The 20,145-nt window shown below is 40.9% G+C and overlaps 1 protein-coding gene across 1 annotated transcript in view; it reads left to right on the top strand.

Moving 5' to 3' along the window:
- Positions 1 to 20,145, top strand: part of CNTNAP2 (contactin associated protein 2) — a 1,362,616-nt gene that overhangs the window by 1,021,831 nt on the left and 320,640 nt on the right. The window lies entirely within an intron of this gene.

The following is a 20,145-nucleotide window of genomic DNA, read 5'->3' as shown; positions in this document are numbered from 1 at the left end:
AGTGCTGCTGTTAATGCCATTAGCATGACTATTTATATCACCATAAACTGAGTTATGGTGATATAAATAGTAGCATTATGGCTTAATGTATCATTGTAAACTTGGATTATGGTCATATAAAGTTTGACATTATTGCTATCAAATTTCATCATCATCAGAGCTCCATGGTCCCCTGTAAGCCAAGAATTGTTTCTGGTACTCCGTCTTGCTTTCGGGTTTCGGCACCGCAGAGAGGAATTTGGGGCTGCTAGCTTGGACTGTGGGAGGTCAGGGAGTTAGAACGATGATCCCGGCTAATGAAGGGCACCATTAGGATTTGATGTTGTTTGATACCCTTCAGTGCGCGTCATGCGCAGTCGGAGGGAAGCAGTGTCGGATTGCTGTGGGGATTCTCCAGTGAGCATCCTGCCTATCATTTCCCCTCTTCTTGTCTGTGCACATGATTTGGGCAACTCCCGTGGGAGTTCTGTGCTTTTTTGTGATTCTGTGCTAGGCACCGGGAGACCTAGATTGTGTTCCTTGAATAACTGACTTTCCGGGAGACCTCAGGCAAGCCCCTGCGCTTTCTCGGCCGTGGTAATGAGAATACCACCTGCATCCCAACTCCTCCTGGAGAGGCCATAAAGATTTTAGTGTCTGGATCCGGATTCCTCCTAGCAAAGCATTCTGTGCAATGGAATATTATTACCACGTCCATAAATCAAGGGAGAATGAGACCTACTCGATGTAATAAATTATTGCATCGGCTCCAAGAGGTGTCCTAAGGAAAGTAATGGTGCATGCTTCAGTGTTTACTATTTAGCAAATTGGGGCTGTTGGCAATTAAACAAGGCAATGTTCCTGATACAAAAGAGAGATGGAGTTTGTGCTGATTTTTCTTAGAGAAAATGAAAATGCTACCTTGAAAATTGAGGCTGGTCAAAGTGCTTTATCATGCATTTATTGAACAATAATACTATATTCGTCAACCCAGACTCAGTAGGACTATGCAATAAGAAAATTGATTTCAATTGCTTAAGAAGAAGATATTGACATAAAATAATAATAAGTGTGCATTTTTAAAAATATTTTGTGTGATGGGTGTGTGATAGGATCACTCTCAAAATAGGCAGATTCTCATGTGCTCTGATGAAAATCAGTTTCATTATGTCATAATTATTCATTAATATATAAATGTAAAATATTTCTCACTCACTAATTCGAATTCTGGAGTTAGCTATGAATTAAAGAAAGGGTGCCCCATGAAGTAATTGATTAATTTGGGACAGTTATAAAAATCGCACTTCTGCAAACTTTTGTTACCACTCTTCAAGAGAAGATTCCAGTCACATTAAACAGTATATGTACAAGTGTATTAACAGCTTATCGCTAATCTTAGCTTGTTTCCTTTAACCAGTTTATCAGTATTCAAGAAGTATTTATTACTTATCTGCTATTTGTCTGGCACTTTGCTAGATATTCTTGAGATACATGAAAAAGACATTAAACTCCATTTTGAGAAATGCACAGGAAAAAGTATTGGAGAACAAAATGTTTTATAATAAAAGATTAGATTTTGCAAAATGAAATTAGTGCTACTGATGCCCAAGGAAAGAGTGTATATAGTGTATTTCGGACAGACTTTATATTTCAAAAGAGAAAATAGGAGAAGTTTAGCGCTCAATGTTTATTTGCATATCTTTTCCAAGGCTCTTGTTCTTAGAGACACGTTTAGGACCCGTTGATAAGACAAAGAGCTGTCTTATTTGTTGGCAATGTGTGAACTCAGTGTCTTTGCAGTACTGACGCTTTAGAGAGACTCTTAATCCGTATTTTGCCTGATACTACATGAACCAAAAGCACAGTCAATATTTAATTGCAATTATAGGAAACACTTTTGTGTCTGAGGGGGAGAGAGAGAGAGAGAAAGAGAGAGAGTTTGCAGGCATCTGAGAACATCATAACTTGTACCTGAATTGCCAAGTAGCAGTTTCGGCACCTACCTTCCCTTTAAGTATGTTCAGATGGGGGCACAGTAACGAGAAAGTGTTCCACGTCCTGTCACTTTACAGTTTTTAACATGTTTGATTTCCTCCGATCTTTACAGCCCCCAAGAGGTGGGGAAGGTAAAATATTAGCCCTTCTGCTTACAAATGATCAAACAATTTCTTTTAAAATGTCATTTACACTACAAATTTCTGTAACCTGTGGGGGGTGGGGCGGCTCCAGGAGGAAAGACAGAGCAGATAATATAAAGTTTTCTCTGTGCAAGGTCAAGGTTGTTTCCCTGAGTTGGTTGATGATTACATTTAAGTTATTAAAAAAAAAAAAATAGACATTTAGGTCTTATCCCAACCACCCATGTCCAGCCACCAATATAGCATGAATGTTTCAGGGATTAAATTCCAATTGTTAGAATTTAAAAAGTGTCATAGTAGCCTTAGCCTGTTGTTTATAGAGATTAACTGACTTTGTATCATTTACTGAAAGCTGTACAAAGCTACAGTTCCAAAAAGCAAATCCGTTGTTGGAAAATGTCTTTCTTTATTCGAGGAGTCCAGCAATGACAGCTTGGAAAACTGTGTCTTGAATTAGGTCTCCATACTATCCCCCAGTCTTGGAGAATGAAACAGTTTTTGGAGGCTCTGACCAACCGTTTCAGTGGTTTCAGTTGATTTCATCGTGCCTGCTGAGTTTCATTTTTACTGTGACTCATCTGAACTCATAGACCCATATAATCCAAATGCTAAAGAAAATCAGTGAGTTCCACTGGGCTCTGCTGCTTCCTCATAGTGCTGAAAATGCTTATTCTTCTAGAGTTTAGTGTTCTGAGGCTTTGGTGGTGGTGGTGATGGTTGTTGATTTTTTTTCTTTTTTAAGACACGTTCAGATGAAAACCTCAAATCTAAATAAAAGTATGACTAGTGATGGGTGCTTAAGCTAAGATAAAAAGTGTGGTGAAGTTACAAATTCCCCTCTTAAATCAGGCACCCTCACCAAAGAAAAAACAAAAGAGCTATTTAGAGGCTCAGCCACTGGTAAGTAGAAGCAATTTTCAAATGTAAATGAATCATCCTTCTTGCAGTGAATTGCTAACCTTCTGTCGAATCCACATAAAAATAAATATTTCAGATTCAGGAGGTAGAAATCTTGTTCGTATTATATATAGTGAATATAATTAATTATAGAAATAAAGTGTGTGCTAGATAATTGCTTTATTCTCAGCTTTTTGAGCTAAAGATTTCCCGTATCTTCTCTAGGGATTGAGGGACTTAAAAAAATTAATTAGCAGCAATTTCACTACAAAAGCAAGTGTTTTCAACACACGTGGGTAGAGACCATTCGCGAAAGTGTGTTACTCCAGCCTTCTTCCCTGTCGGTGTCAGAAACCCACTGTGGCTGTGAGGTAGGCCAGCCGGGCACTGGACTCAAACGGGATGTTTCAAATCCAAATCCAGTTGCTCAGAGGTGATTCTGAGAGGCCATGAAGGCAAGATGAGGAAAAAAGCAACAAATCCAGTGCAGGAACACAGGAGGGCGGGGACAAAGCTAGGGTGAAGGAAGTAAGCCGGTGATGGAGTTGCATCCAAACCAGTGTGGACATCAGTTCTCTGCAAATGTCATCGTATGTATGGACAAGGTCAAGGTTGTGTGGGCAAGGTCAATGTTGTGCATGCTCTCTTTACTGCAAGACTCTCACAAGCCACACCCCTAACCAGCCATTCGCTCAAGAAAGATAAGGCAATGACTCTACCTGCACCTTGTTTCTCCACAGATAAGACATTTCCAACGGTAATACAAATGAGCACATTCCCCACAGGGTGTGCGCAGCGCACACACGGGCCACACCATCTCCCTGTGAGCATCGGTTTGAGACACCCTCTGTGCAGAGAGGACTGAATAAGGAAAGAGGGGCGGCCGCTCACCTGGGCTCGAATGCCATCCTGAGTATGGAGAGGAAGCCACTACTGGGGCTCCAGAGAGGAGGAGAGAGTTTGCTCATCCTCTTACTTTGCTGCTGGAGGCTTGGACGAGATGAGGAAGGCAAAGGGCACGTTGTAAACCAAGCACTTTCTAGTCATCTCTTTCTTGACTCTCCCAACATCCTGGATGAGGTGGCATCTTTGACTCAAGCTTACCAGTGAGAAAACACAACCAGATTTATGGGGTGATTTGCCAGTACATTTCAGACCTGGGACCAGAAGGTTTACGTGGTGCTAGAGCTGATCCCAGAATGGATAATTGGATCATTCTCAGAAGGTGCTCCCCATCCTTTCCCCTTCCCCATGGCTTCCCACACAATGTAGCTACGTGTACTTGCTTCAAGGATCTCTGTAAGCAAGAGCACGGAGTCAGAGGACCCTCCGAGATCAAACAGTGTGGACCCTGCATGGTACAGACCAGCGAACCTGGGTCTAGGGAGGTTAAGTGACCGGCCCAGGGTCTCCCAGCGGGTATATGGCAGAGCACGTTGAGACAGTTTAGCACAAGCTTTCATCTTTAGTCATTCCCTGTGGCCACGACTAATGTTGAGTCCAGAGAGGTTGCTTTGACCTGGAACGCTGACCTCAGGTCCCTGCCTCCCAACAGCCAAGCAGTGTGATAACGTGGGACCAGCACTCTTAACTCTCCCCCCCGCTGAGAGATCGACCATCTGGAAAACTCGATCAAAAACCCACAGCCACGGGGATGAAGGGTCAGTGGCAGAAAGTTGGTAACTTTGGTGTTTCATTTTTTTTTTTTTTATTTTTACTTCTGCCTTAGGTAGTTTTCTCCTTGACAGTAGAAGGCAGGAAAATAATCGAGAATGATGTGTAGAAATGATGAACCTCTATTTTTTTTCTTCATGTCCCAGCCTCTGCCACTGTTACATGGGCTGCTACCAGCTGAGAAGCAGGAGTAGCTTTAAGAATAAGCAGAAAGAGTGAAATGTTCAGGATCAAAAAGTAGGCTGATTCCCATCCAAGGACTGGAGCCCTCTGGGCTCTGGGCGGATCTGAGAGCAGCTCTAATTGCAAAGGCAGCAGAGGGAAAAAGAAGGAAGGGCTTAGCTTTGGTCTTCTGGACTCCAGAGAGACTTTAAACAACTACAAGAGGACAACTCCCCCAGAAGAATCAGCTCTTTGATGCCCTTGGGCCATTTAACATTAGCCAAGGTGTCAGTTCGAAAAAAAAATGGGAAGTAAAGTTAGTTACAGTTTAGGGGAAAAAAAAGTATTTCTGTTTTACAGTAGATAGGATATTTTTGTGTATGTGTGACTGATTTTCCTACCTGTCCTTTCAAATATTGCTCACGTTTGGAGGAATCATCACATCCCACAGAGGAGATTTGTCTGAGTCCTGCTGTACATTTGTCGCTATCCATTCCCTAAACTTGGACTCTGCAGAAGTGAAACAGGAGGAACTTTGTTCTGTCAGTTTAATCTCCATGATTGTTCTTTTGATGGACTTTGCCGGTGATCTCTCTAAACCATTTGCGGAGAAGAGTTGGACTTGTTCTGGTTATCTGAAATTATGTCTGCAATTCTAACACTAAGAGCTTGGAATTAGCATGGATTTCCCGGTCCTCTAACAAGGCTGCCTTCCCTTTGGGTGTGGGCCACAAGTCTGGGGGTTCCAGGCCACCCTGCTCCTCTGACCAACTGACTATAAACTTGAGGCTTCCCACTATCCCCTCAGGATCAATAATGTACTAGAATGACTCATAGAACTCAGGAAAGCACTATATTTAAGATTAAAATTTTATCATAAAGGTTACAGGTCAAGAGTAGCTGAATGGAATGATACACACTGTGAAGTTGGAGGGTTTCAGATGCGAAGCTCTCCTGTCCTCTCCTTGTGGAGTGAGGACACATCACCCTCCCCACCCATGAGTGTGTGTTACTGACCAGCCTGCCAAGCTTGGGGTGTCCAGAGTTTTCAGAGGAGTTTTATACATAGGCGTGATTAAATCAATCATCGGCCACATAATTGAATTCAGTCTCCATCATGTCTTCCTTCTCCCCGATGGAGTTGGGGCTGATAGCTCCTGGCTCAAAGCCCCAACCCTCAAATCCCTCAGTTGGTTTTTCTGGAAAAGCCAGCCCCCATCTTGAAACCAGGTAAGACCTACCACTGGTCACGTCGTTGGCATAAAACATCAGGACCTACCATGAGTAACAAAAAAACTTCTTTCACTCAAAAAAACTTTTATTTTATTTTATTTTTTTTCAGTGTTCCAAAATTCATTGTATATGCATCATACTCACTGCTCCATGCAATACGTGTCCTCCATAGTACCCACCACCAGGCTTACCCATCCCCCACTCCTTCCCCTCCAAAACCCCCAGTTTATTTCTCAGAGTCCACAGTCTCTCACGGTTCATCTCCCCCTCTGATTTCCCCCAACTTCCTTCTCCTCTCCATGTCCCCATGTCCTCCGTGTTATTCCTTATGCTCTATAAGTAAGTGAAACCATATGATAATTGACTCTCTCTGCTTGACTTATTTCACTCAGCATAATCTCCTCCAGTCCCGTCCATGTTGCTACAAAAGGTGGGTATTCATCCTTTCTGATGGAGGCAAAATATCTGTTGTATATATGGACCACATCTTTATCCATTCGTCCGTTGAAGGGCATCTTGGCTCTTTCCGCAGTTTGGTGACTGTGGCCATCATTCAAAGAATCTTAAGAGCCTGGAAGTTCCGTTCCAGAAACCTGGCATGAAGACCAGATGGACTGTGATGACATCACAGTCCATTTTCTCTATCTGTTTGCATTCTTGGTGCTCCTACCCCCAGCACTGGGTGGGAACTTGGGCAGAGACATACATCCCAGTGTCAGTGGAAATGCTTGCATGAAGATGCTCAAATGTGTGTTCATTAGGTGAATCCGAATGGTTAAATAACCTCAACAGATTTAAATAAGCATTTCAGGCTAACAGTGGAGGCAGCACCACGAGGCTCTTCATGATGAATTGCAGAAAACTTTCACAGACAATTGCCAATAGGGGTCGAGGAGAGGAGCTGTCACGTGATTTATGTACACAACTATTTTTAACCTCAACAAGGTTTTTGCCCATTTATTCATCTTAACTAAATGAAAACCTTTATTCTTTTGTACCTTGAAAATCCCTTGAATCTGATTATCTTCAAATTAAGAATTAAGAAAGAACTCTTTTGCCTAGTTTTTCTATTTTCTCTGGCATTCCTAAATTAAGATGCACGGGAAGTATTAAATTTATAGAACTCATTGTTTCATCTAAATTAGATTAACCCCCCTGGCCCCTCAGAGACCCAAGCAGACTGTTCCACACTTTTGTTTATCCATGTCTCAAGGTTATTACTGACAAAATTACAATTAGTCAGTACTTCAAACCTATTGTTAGGATGCTAAAGTGTGAGCTATAAACTACCTCACTCCGGCATAATTAAAACCGTGTTCCAGTTCACCTGCTTTATGATACTGCTTGGCTTTCCATAATCCTTGCTACATGCAGGCCTTGGACACTCAGAAACTTCACTGAAGAAAATCTTTAAAAACCTCCTCTTCGTGAAGTTTGCGGAGACTTCCACAGTAACAATCTTACTATAGTCACTGGAATTGAAAAAAAATTAGAGCTAACCTATTACATTATGTATTCTGTCTTTAAGAGAAATCTTAGTTCAAAACTCATCAGATACGTGCCTAGAAAGCAGTGCATTTGAATTTGTGTTCACCGACTGGCATGGTAAACTGCTCCATTGCCTACGTGTGTGGTCTCAGTGGAAAAGTAAAGGGGACCCCAGGGTCCATCCATCCATCTTCTCGTTGAGCCGGCCCAATAGTCAGTGGTATTAAAGTAAAGGAATCCTTCAGGCTGCCTGAAAGAGGGAGATTATCTGTTCCTAGACTGATGCTTAATTGAGACTCTCTCTCAGTCCTTAAGTGTGAATAGAGAAACCAGATTCAGAAAGGGCAGCATGGTCTTTTGATGAAGGAGAGGTCATTTGCCCTTTAAGATTCTATGTGTGCCTCTTCTGTTCAGGGTTTTTTTTGACTTAAGCTTTTAACAGTGCAATAGCTTGCCAGCCTCTTCTGGAGTCCTATGTCTGACACTTTAAGTATGCCTTAATTCCATTCTTGTAGATCATCCTGATCAATTTTGTTTCACAGCATTTAGGCCTTTAGAATGTGATTCTGTTACACTGAATAGGATGCAAATTGGGCTCGAACTTAAAATATGGCCTGTTATTTAACAGAACTATTTCGCTGGTTTTTAACAGATTTGTGGTGAGACATATACCTCAAATATTCTGCCCTGGTTTCTTTTCCATTATCCTACCTGAGATAAGGGTGTGACTGACTCAAGAAGTCAGGATTGCCATGAGATGACCTCATTTTCATTGAGTGCTTGCCTTACTCTTATGGTTTGACCAAAGATGCTAAGTTAGCTCCAACCGCCTCGGTTTTCTACATAAAAAAAAATAAATAAATAAAACCAAAAACAACACAGAAAGGAAAAAGTTAGCACTTTTTGTCAAATAACCTAACACCTTGGAATTGAATTTGTAAAAAGACAACTGGACCCGAGAATTAGAGCTGAGAAGGTACTCTGGCACATTTTATTTCTACTGTTTATTTATTTATTTATTTCAAAGAGGTAAACTCTTCATCTTAATCCTCCAAATTTACAGATAGAAAAATGCATCTGGTATTGTTTAAGTATAATGAGAGTCTGATGCACCAAAATTAAGTTTGGTTGTTTCTTTGCAAAACTGACCATTTTTCTGGCTTCTGCTGATGACCCCCAAAAGAAGTCACTCTAACAGCTATAGAAAATCAGACAATGGCTTGAAGTAGCATCTGTAATAAAGGAAACTTTACAGCTTCTCTTTGGGATTAAGGAGAAAGAACAAGCTATTGATTCTACTCTGGGCTTTAGGTGGTGGCCTTAACATACCTGAAACCGGTCATTTATTCGTGAGCAGTTAACTAGATTTCCTCCTACGACATTACAAAGAAGCAAATTATGTTTAATATGCTAAGAGAAATCAACAAAAGTAATTCATTTCGGAACATCGATTCTGTGCATCTGTACCCCTGGCAGACGCGAAGCCTAAGCTGGGTGATGGTCCAGTGAGGCCAAAAGAAAGACCCGAGGAAGCAGCTGAGACATAGCTTTATTGGGGGATCTTGAGTACAGGGAGCCCAGGAGCAGCTGACTGGACTAGGCAAAGTGTCTGTTGTTGGGATCTGTGCGTGGCAAGTTTTATATCGAAGCAACTTACCCTAGGGACTGTCAGTGGCCTTCCCCTCCTTGCTGAGCCAGTGTTTCCAAGGGGATCAAGGCCTGGACACTCGTCATTGCAAAGGAGACACCCCAAGTTGGCCACTTCCAGGCCCCTCATGTTGAACAAAAACAACACATTCTGCACATTCTGCTTGATGAGAATTTAGAGAGAGGACAGATGTCTACATTCTCAGGATAGTGGTCACCAGAGGCATTCAGCATGTGCTTGCACAAACTAGCCATCCAGCAGGTACCATACAGATTCTTAGCAGTTTTCATTTTTGAGAAAACTCTTGAACTTTTTATCTAACTCTTCTTAGCCTCCTTAACTCCAGGAGCCGGGTCTCCTTCCGACCTGTCGACATCCTTCTGCAAGGACCCCCTATTAGAGAGTCAAGAAAACACTGGATGACGTTTATATTTAGGAAAAAGTTTCTGTTTGATATAGCTACCCTCTCCCTTTTACACACACACACACACACATGCACACACACATGCAGAAATGCTTACCCTGAGAATTTCACATTTGTGCTTATTGCTGCTATAGTTACCTCAGTCCTGAACCTCCTTTAACTCCATGGTAACCCCAACTGGAGGCTCAAAACTACTGAGATCAGTGTAGTTGGAGGAACTCTTGTTAAAGATGGGGAGAACAACAAAATGAGATTAGGAGTCAGATCGCATCTCTCCCCTATTCCCTTGGAGACTGTGGGGACAGGAGCACACTGTAGTCAACTCCAAGAATGCTCTGTGTCCCAGATGGCCTGGATCCATCCCGGGCTTCAACGCATGGTTTAGGGCTTGGTCCTAAGGGGGGGAAATCACCGTTCTCATTTAAAATTTTAAACATTGAATTAACAATGAACTAATCCTTAATCAGAATGAGTCTATGTATGTATGGTGAGGGAGTTCAATAATAAATTTGAGTCTGTAGCCTTTTGTGCTAGTGTTTTAAGAATCAGTTCATGCGGGCGCCTGGGTGGCTCAGTGGGTTAAGCCGCTGCCTTCGGCTCAGGTCATGATCTCAGGGTCCTGGGATTGAGTCCCGCATCGGGCTCTCTGCTCGGCAGGGAGCCTGCTTCCCTCTCTCTCTCTCTCTCTGCCTGCCTCTCCATCTACTTGTGATTTCTCTCTGTCAAATAAATAAATAAAATCTTAAAAAAAAAAAAAAAGAATCAGTTCATGCTATTTTACCCAAAAAGCCATAAAGAAGATGAGCTATTCTCTCTGAAAGCAGCACTCCACTGGGGGAGAAATAGGGCACTAAGGAGTCAGGATTTTGCTTTCCTTTTTTGGCCTGTTGTTTGGCATTCTAGAGTAGTGCAACCCAATGGTTTACTGTGGTGATGGAAATGTTCTTTAATTTGTGTGGTTCATTTGGTAGCCTCAAGACACAGGTGGCTACTGAGCATTTGAAATGTGACTAGTGTGACCAAGGATCTGAATTTTTAACTTTACTTAATTTTAGTTAGCTAAAAATTAAAGAGCCCCATATGGCTAGTGGTTGCCATATTGGACATCATAGCTTTAGTACAATAGTGAGAGGCTGCTTTCAGAACCTGAGAACCTGTCCCCACCTGGAATTCAGTCTTCTTTGTGGCTAGGAGTTGGCCTGCTCAGATCCTTCCTGGAGTAATAAGAGATTAAAGATGAAGAAAGAGAAAAGGTCGTTCTGCATTGGCGGAAGGGACCAAAAAATACCTAGGATATACAGCACTGCGCACAGAACATTTTCTCAGCTGCTCCATAAAATTCTCCATGTATCAGCCAGGAAGACGGTGTAGAATATAACATTCTAAATGTAGAATAAGAAGTATTTTTTTTTTTTTATGATGTGAGTTTTCATTTCATTATGGATTCTCCTTGGAATAATTTGTCTGCAGAGTAGAATTGTGTTTAGAGGCTTACTTCATGGGTTTCAATCTTCTCAAACTTTATTTTAACTTTATGTTTTGAAATGCAGTACATTCTCTATTTTTCCTACGAACAAAAGACTAAAATAATAGTATTTCAAAAAGAGATATGGTTGCATTTTGTCAACAACAACATACCTTACAAGATAAGGTGGAAGCCTATAAGTAATAATCAGGTAGACCTGCTTGCAGAGGTCTTCGTACATCTTCTCTAGACCTGTACTTAACCAGTAAGACCTGTGGAGTAGATGGGGTATGCCTCTCCCACCAGCTTGCCCATTCCACACCCCTACAACCTTGGGATCTCATGAGTGATGCATTCACAGCTCAACCCTTTTTGCTGCCGCTCATAACCTGTCTCCTTCCTGGTGCACCAGTTAAATGTCATCATTTACAATCTGGGGATAAACACTGATTGTTCAAGGGGAAGGTAGTAGGAGAGAGTTGTTTAGAGCTGTAACTGCTAAGTGCTAGTTTGAGCCACTTGAGGCAAGGTTGAGATGGGGAAGGTAAGTGCTATGGGTCCCATATTTGTGACTTCCCAGTATCAAGCTCCTAAGTAGGACCAGCTAAGAAATGGACAGAGCCTGGTGCAAAACAAAAATGCAGGACCCCTTGTTAAGAAACTATTAGGAATTTCAGAACAATGGCAGTGGAACATTAAGCCAAATATGGAGCCCTTCTAAACTTGCATAGGTCACCAACCCATGTTCCTGTTCGGGTCTCATTTTCTCATTTGAGTATTTCTCCAAAGGCTTCCTATGTGTCATGTGCCTACTTTTCTACAGGATCCTTTTGCTTCTATCAGTTTGGTCTACTGATTGTCATAGTTCAAGCCCTCTGCCCACTGCCTCAACCCCACACGCAATGACTTCTACTCATTCCTCTCTTCTTTCTGTCAAGATACCTCTCCAGGTGGGGCCCGAACATTCTGCTTTTACCTCTCTGTGCTACCTTGTAAAAGAGATGCATCTTCTCATCCCACTATCGTATTCTGACCTAGGTTATAAATTCCTTGGTTGCCAAAACTATTGGTCTGGAGCCTGTCACAATGCCTTGTATACAGCTGGTGCTCAAAATACATTTGCCATTGGTGATTGATTCTTTTGTTCACCTCAGATTATAATTCATTATTTCTGAGTGACTTTGTCAGAAATAATAATGGTTGCATTTAGCAATTTGCATTTATGTTTAATTCATATTAGTTTTACAAGACTGAGGGGTTTAAAGAAGTTTTATTCTTTTTGTATAATATGTATTACTACCATTATTGGAACTTACTGCACCAGTCACTGTTTGAAGCTCTTTACATACACTTGTCTCATTTTATCCCCATAGCAACCTTTTGTACTAAGCATAATTATCTCTATTTTACAGATGAGGAAATTGAAGCTTAGTGAAATTAAACAACTTTCCCAATATCACACTGCTGATAAATGGAAAGTTGGAGCCTAGGTCTGTCTGTCCCCAAATACTGTGTTCTTAGAGTTTCTATAATTTCCCTGTCACAGAAACCTTTTAGGAAACTTCTTAAAAACAGAGTCTGGGGCTCCACTCTAGAATTCTGAACCAAAGTCTCTGGGGGAAGAATCTGGGGATTTGCATTTTTTTTTAAATTTTTTTTATTTTTTAAAAGATTTTATTTATTTATTTGACAGAGAGAGAGATCACAAGTCGGCGGAGAGTCAGGCAGAGAGAGAAAGAGAGAAGCAGGCTCCCGCTGAGCAAAGAGCCCGATGCGGGGCTCGATCCCAGGACACTGAGATCATGACCTGAGCCAAAGGCAGCGGCTTAATCCACTGAGCCACCCAGGCGCCCCGGGATTTGCATTTTGACACGCACGTTAGGGAATTTTTGTGATCAGACAAATTTGGGAAATATTCAATAATTCAGTATGGCTTACCAATATGTAAGTCCCTGTGTTGAATAGTGTCCCATAGATGGTTTGACTTTCATTATGGTTTCAAGGAACACAAAATGTCCACAAATGTTCAAACTGACCAGAGAAACAAAGCCTTCATGTACCTTCCTGCAGGCCTACTATACCCCCAAGGACACCCAGGGTCTGCGGCTGACCTTGCCTTCTGCCCTGTGCCCAGGAACATGGGTTGGTCCTCGCCAACACCTATCAGTTCCTGACTGGTTAATTTTAGCCATTCTGACTGGTGTGAGGTGTTATCTCACTGTGGTCTTGATTTATATTTCCCTGACGCTGAGAGATGTTGAGCACTTTTTCATGTGTCTGTTGGCCATTTGGATTTCTTCTTTGCAGAAATGTCTGTTCATGTCTTCTGCCCATTTCTTGATTAGATTATTTGTTCTTTGGGTGTCAAGTTTGCTAAGTTCTTTCTAGATTTTGAATACTAGCCCTTTATCTGATATGTCATTTGCAAATATCTTTTCCCATTCTGCCAGTTTTCTTTGGTTTTAAAATGTGTATTTAAAAAAAATAAAAGGAGCATTGCTAATTAAGAAAATGAGGTAATTCAGTGAAGGAGTGATGGTAGGTCCATGTCCAATAATGATATAATATAAACACATATTTAAAACAGTCAGATTCTCAGATTCTCATAACAGCCACCTTTCAAGACTTTATGAAGCTACTAATTTTAGACAATCCTTTCTCAATTGTGTTAAAACTTTCAGACAAGGATAGTATTTTAATATTTTTAGTAAGTCTGTAAACTGGTGACTGCTGACTCTTGTTTTGCTTCATTTATATATGGGGACAGCTATGGGTCAAATTAATGTCCCCCAAAAGGAAATGTTGGAGTCCTAACCCTCCCCCACCCAGTGCCTGTGACTGTTGACCTTCTTTGGAAATAGGTCTTTGCAGATGATCAAGTCAAAATGACATCACACTGGAACCCAGTGGGCTCTAGTACTGTGTGACTGGTGTTCTATTAAGAGAAGACAAAGACACAGAAATACACAGGGAAGAGATGGGCATTGCCTTGACAACGTAGGAATGCAGAGGGTTCCGCCAGCCACCACAAGCTAGAGCAGACTCTAGTCTAGCAGACTCTCAGAACCTTTGAAAGGAACCATCCCTTCCAATACCTGGATTTAGAACTCTTCGTCCCCACAAGTTACACAAATAAACTTCCGTTGTGTTCAGCACGCAGTGTGTGGTGCATTACCACGGCAGCCCTGAAAACCTCACACACTGCCTGGGTCCCTCACCAGGCGCATGCCAGGTGGAGTGGCTGTGCTCATTACGTAAACTGTAGCTAAGAAGTGTTGAAAGGCCCAAGGCGGGGATGATCTAATTTAGTGTGAAGTCTATAGCCTACAGAGCAGTTTATTTGAGAGAAGAAAGTCCTGTTCACAGGAAAACCAAGCTTGGTTCCCAGCACTCTTCTGGGCCGTGAGCATGCTTACCCTGTGCCCTCCTGAGGAGGTCTGTGTGGCAAAACCTAGGACTGAACAATTGTCATGTAATAATAATCCTATTAATGATTATAGTAGTAGTAATGATTATAAATAACATGGATTGAGTATCAACCACGTGTCACATGTAGTTGAAACACCTCACAGATCAACTCATTTAATCCTCACAAGTACCTTATAAAGAAGGCAATAGTCTTCCTACTTTACAGGTGGGAAAACCAAGACAGAAGGAGCTTCAGTCATGGGCTTCAAGTCACACAGTAAACGGCAGGGCTGGAATCTAACCCAGGCAAACTGGTCCCAAAGCAGTGTCTTGGCCTTTAGAGTTTAGCAGTTTAGGCTTTCCCAGACCCATGCCAAGAAAACCTCGTCCTTCTGCATAGCGAGAGAAAGATCCCCAGGCTCTAGATTCCAAAGCTCTATGGAGAGCTGAGGACTTAGAAACACAGCTGTGTTCATTTCCTGGAGCTTTAGAAACTGCCACCAACTTGGTGGTTTAAAATTAATAGTTCTGGAGGCCAAAAGGCCAAAATCAAGGCATTGGCAGAACCAGAATCTCCCAGGAGGCTCTCAAGAAGGATCCTTTTTGCCTTTTCCAGATTCTGGTGACTCCTGGCATTTTTTGGTTTAGGGCAACATAACTCTAGTCTCTCCTGCTGAGTTCACATGGCCTTCTACCTTCTGTATGGGTCTCTGTGTTCTTTTCTGTCTCTCATAAGGACACCCTCATTGGATTGGGGCCCCAGGTCCTCACATGATCTCATCTTGATCCTTATCTTAATTGCATCTGCAAAGACCCTATTTCCAAATACTGTCATAGTCTGAGGTTCTGGATGGGCATGAATTTTGGAGCAACAGGGTTCAATCTGCTAGAATGATTGAGAAACATCTAGCTAGTTCAGCAGAAAAGCAGATCTACTACAAGCCTCTCAGCCCCTGGAACCTTAGAACTTTGTCTCACTGATCTTCGCCTTTCAGCCAAGGACTCAGCACAGATCTTGGCCTACAGCAAGGCTCTAAGTAATGTACAGATTCCATGGCAGTGACTCACCCCAGGGGAGGTGCAGAGCACCCCACCTGGAAGATCCCATCACACGGTTGTCATTGCTGACGCCATATTTGTTATTGTTAAAATTCATTTTTTAGTATTTCATGATAGGTGGCTTTGAAGTATAAGAGAACTTGGTGGTTAATGTCACAGTTGCAGTGATTAGAGTCACCAGTTCATGAATAGCTGACATAAAAGAATCAGGACTCCTCTTATTCTAAGCTAAATTAAAAATTAAATATGTAATATATATATGCTTGGGTTGTAGACAAGCTGTATATTAAATTGAGGATTTGTTCTCCTTTGATAAGGGATCTATGGAGCCATCTAGATGTCTAACATTTGTGAGAAAGATCTTTAAAATAAAGTGTTTTTCTTGGAGCATGTAGAAATCTTACAAAACATTTCTGTAGGATTCTCTGATCTGAGTTTTTTTAAAATTGGTATTTTTTAAAAGATTGATTTATTTTATTTTAGAGAGAGAGTGTACAGGCATGGGGAGGGGCAGATGGAGGAGAGAATCCTCAAGCAGCTCCATGCTGAGCATAGAGCCTGATGCGGGGCCTGTTCATGCTAAGCACATGACCCTGAGATTATGACCTGAGCTTAAACCAAGTGTTGGGTGCTTGACCGACTGAGCCATCTAGGCACCCCTCAAGTTGGTATTTTTATAAATAGTTCAGCTATTACAGTTCATGCATCAGCTTGTGTTCAGAAATAAGCTTAGTTATTCATCAATTCACAACCTTATATATGGCTTTCCGAATGGATGGCATTTTCCATGTCTGTAAATTTTTTATTAAATAAGTTATTTTAGTGGGGTTATGGACATTGGGGAGGGTATGTGCTATGGTGAGTGCTGTGAGGTGTGTAAACCTGGCGATTCACAAACCTGTACCCCCAGGACTAATAATACATTATATGTTTATAAAAAAATTTAAAAATTATTTAAAAAAATAATAAATAAGTTATTTTATGCTGAAAACTCATTCCTTAAAAAACAATTTTGCTGCTAACAAAGACCATTATGTTCACAAATTCTTTGTCCTTGGCTTGATGCTATCTTTCTGTACTATAATTAGCTGCATATAGAGTTAATTATTATGTTAAAAAGTAGAGCATCTCCAAATTTCTACAAGATACTTGTTCTCTCTTTCAGTACCCCCTTCCACCCCCCAGCCCCATATGTCTTTTCATGGTGGGAAGATAATAAGCATACTTTTTTTAAATGACAGAAAAATGTTCATCAAGCATATCATAAAACTTTGCTAGACCGAATATGTATTTAGAACAAGCATTCAGTGCATCATTACTTTTTCTTTGAAGGAAGAATTCACTTACCTTTGTTCCCCATTGCTAGAAAAATGCTCATTTTCATACGCATGCGAAATTTTGCATGTAATTTCAGAGAGAGTAGAAACACTTTGAAGGTCATATGTAAACCCAAGGCTAAGAATGGAGACCAACATTTATTATCCATTTATTATGATAATCAATCATTTCTCTTAATACAAAATACTTGAGTTAGCCAGTAAGATTTATTGAAATGACACACTTACTTTTGCCCCAAATCTTGATGTTTTCAGAGGAAAAAATGATTTTAAAAATACTTTATTACAGTATTACAGTATAGTACGGGATCTTCAAATTCTCATACTGAAATCACTACCTTGGTTTCTCTTAAATGGCTTTCATTCCTTCACTGGAATGTAAGGGGTTTTGAGTCCAGGACCCAGTCTTGCTCATCCCTGTATCTGCTACAGAGCCTGGCATAATGTTTACACATAAAGGGAACTCAAACAGTGCTACAGTTGCTGTTGTTATTTAATTTTTTAAAAAATAGGAGTGCTTATTATGTATGCATATAAAAATTTAAGTATCTGCTACCCAAACAGTCATCCGTGTTTAAAGAGATACATGGCACTGAGAGAGGAAGATGAAAGGCATATTTGAATTAAACCCAGAGGAGATGCCAGGGGGCCTTCCTTTGCTCATATGAGAAACTCCAGGAAAGCAAGTGGAAAATCTTGCATTGACAGGGCATATTCTACTTTTTGGATAAAGTGAGCAAAGAAGAGCGCTCTGTTGCTCCAAGATGAGTTCTCAAGGACTTTTAGCTTCTATGTTTTTCCCAAGAAAGCAACAGGCACTAGCTTGGAGGTATGTAGGACAGAATGCACAGATCCTTTTAATCATTTCTCATTCGGGTCACCCTGAAGGGATGAGATCAAGAATCCCTAAGGACGAGATTTGATAAGTAGGATAAACACGCATCTAGGCTACCTCTCCAATCACTAATACTTCCTCTCGGCTTACTAACGCCTAAAATCTCTATAGCATATAAAATGTTTTTAATTCTAATATAAAGAAGAAAATCTTGCTAAGATACCCGATGAAATTTATTCATCCTAAATTTACAAGAGTACAAGAGTGATCATAGCTCCTCTCCATTTCCATTAATTTCCATTAATGAGGAACGCTAACTAGGAGATAGATTTGGGGGAGGAGTTACCATTGAAAATTGGCAAGGCCACCAAAAATTGAGTTTGGGGAAAAAGACATTCCATCTTTCCCTGGGATTGTCTGTATCGCCAATCCAGTTAGATGAAAGTATGTAGAAATCTTGTATAAAGAGATGTTTATATGGCTAACCACTGTCCTTCACAAAACTTTGTAATTTATTAAATTTGTACATGATGATTTCTCCCCTGGCTTGATTACTGTCCTTCTAAAGAGAGTTCATTCATAGGAGTTTCACTAAGATAATAGATAATTAGCTTCTTGGCAGCAAAAACTACTTCTAATTGATCTCTGGGTCCCCAATGCCTACAACCGTGCCTATAGCATAAATCTTGTGCTCAATCAAGATTACTAGATGCATATTTCTTGAATATAGATAACAAAAATATCTATTAGAAATCCAAGTGATTTATTAGCTGATTCGGTAAAGAAAGGATTTATGATAACTCATAAAAATTCATTTGGTATGTCATCAAATATTAAAATTATTTCAAAAGTAAGTTAGCAACAGAACAAATAAAGTGATGGTATATAACTTATAAACAAATTTGTCCTCCTTTGAACAAGGAGACAAAATGTTTCGCCATGTGGTTTATATACTACAGGTCAGTATAAGCACTGTTCTTTTAAACCATGGTGAAGCTAATAGTCGAATATTCCAAGTTTTTCATTATGCCAACCCTACGACATAATTTCTAGTATGTGATTCTGTCTTATATTTTAATAAGGTATTATCAATTGACTGCTTTACATCAATTGTATAGTTGTTAATGAGAATTATTACCACAGAATTTTTTCTTAGTTTACGATAGAATTAAAATAGCCTTTTAAGTCTTAAAAACATTAACAAGAAAATCTTGATGGTGTGAACTCAGCTAATAAGACCTCATTGTTCAGTCTGGCAGGTATTGTGCAAAGTTTCCAATGAATAACAGTACCTTTTATGAAATATGAGAAATTTTGTTCATGTGCCCTTTAGATGCAGGTCCCTTAGTTTCCTACATCAGTTATGGGCTTTTCTTCTTTTTTTATATTATTCTTTCATGTGGAACCTCTTCCAGCAAGCTCTCATAAGACAACAAATGACCCAGCGGAGTATCCATTTAAAACGTTATAAACAAAGAGGGCTCCTTTCTTGGCTCCTGTTCTTTAAAATTTAATTAAAATGCTTCATCTTTCATCACAGAAACGGTTTCTGTTCCAACCTCTTAACCTTGTTATTAGTTATAGTTTGGTTAGGTTTTTAAATAGAACTCGAATTTTTTCAGCGTTTTGGAAAGAAATAGTGCCATGTGGAGTGCTTGTCAGCCTGTCCCAGGAAAGAATTTTTAACTGAACGCCTCTCCTCCTCGTCGTTAGCTAATCCAGATAGCTTGTGAAGCAAGTCTAGGTGAATCACAGAGTAAATTGAGGTGCACTGTTCTACTTTCCTGAGCAAAGTGTTTCTGACCACACTGAGTTCTCTTCTTCCCTGGGTGTATTCTCAATTACAGATTTTCTTGGTAACTTTCTATCCTTCCGGTGCTTGCCTTTTCTGCATAAATGCTTTACGGGGCACCTGAGTGACTCAGTGGGTTAAGCATCTGCCTTTGGTTCAGTCATGATCCCAGAGGCCTGAGATCGAGCCCACACAAGGGCTCCTTGCTCAGCGGGGAGGCTGCTTCTCCCTCTGCCTCTGCCTGCTGCTCCCCCAACGCCTGCTCCCCTCTGCTTGTGCTGTCTCTCTCGTCTTTCTTGCTAGCTCTCCGTGTGTCAAATAAACAAATGAAATCTTTAAGAAATTTAATAAACAAACGCTTTCCATTTATTTATGGGAGAACCTAACCTTCCAAAACAGGCCTGAAACTTTGCATATGGTTCTCCCTGAATGACTCCTGGAGATGCCAAGGAAGAGAGCGGGGCCCCGTCTCGTCAAGTGCAAACAAATGCACCATCGTGTCTTCCCGAAGCCCCACTGTTCATCCCCCCGACTCCCCTTGCATCCGCTCAAGGAACAGACAGATGCTGAAGGGCATTGAAATAGCTAAGTGGCATCAAGAGGAAC

The sequence above is a fragment of the Mustela nivalis genome, assembly GCF_964662115.1.
Source record: "Mustela nivalis genome assembly, chromosome: 12".
Lineage (NCBI taxonomy): Eukaryota > Metazoa > Chordata > Mammalia > Carnivora > Mustelidae > Mustela > Mustela nivalis.
The sequence above is the reverse complement of the archived record's forward strand: the minus strand, read 5'-3'. Positions and strand labels throughout refer to the sequence as shown.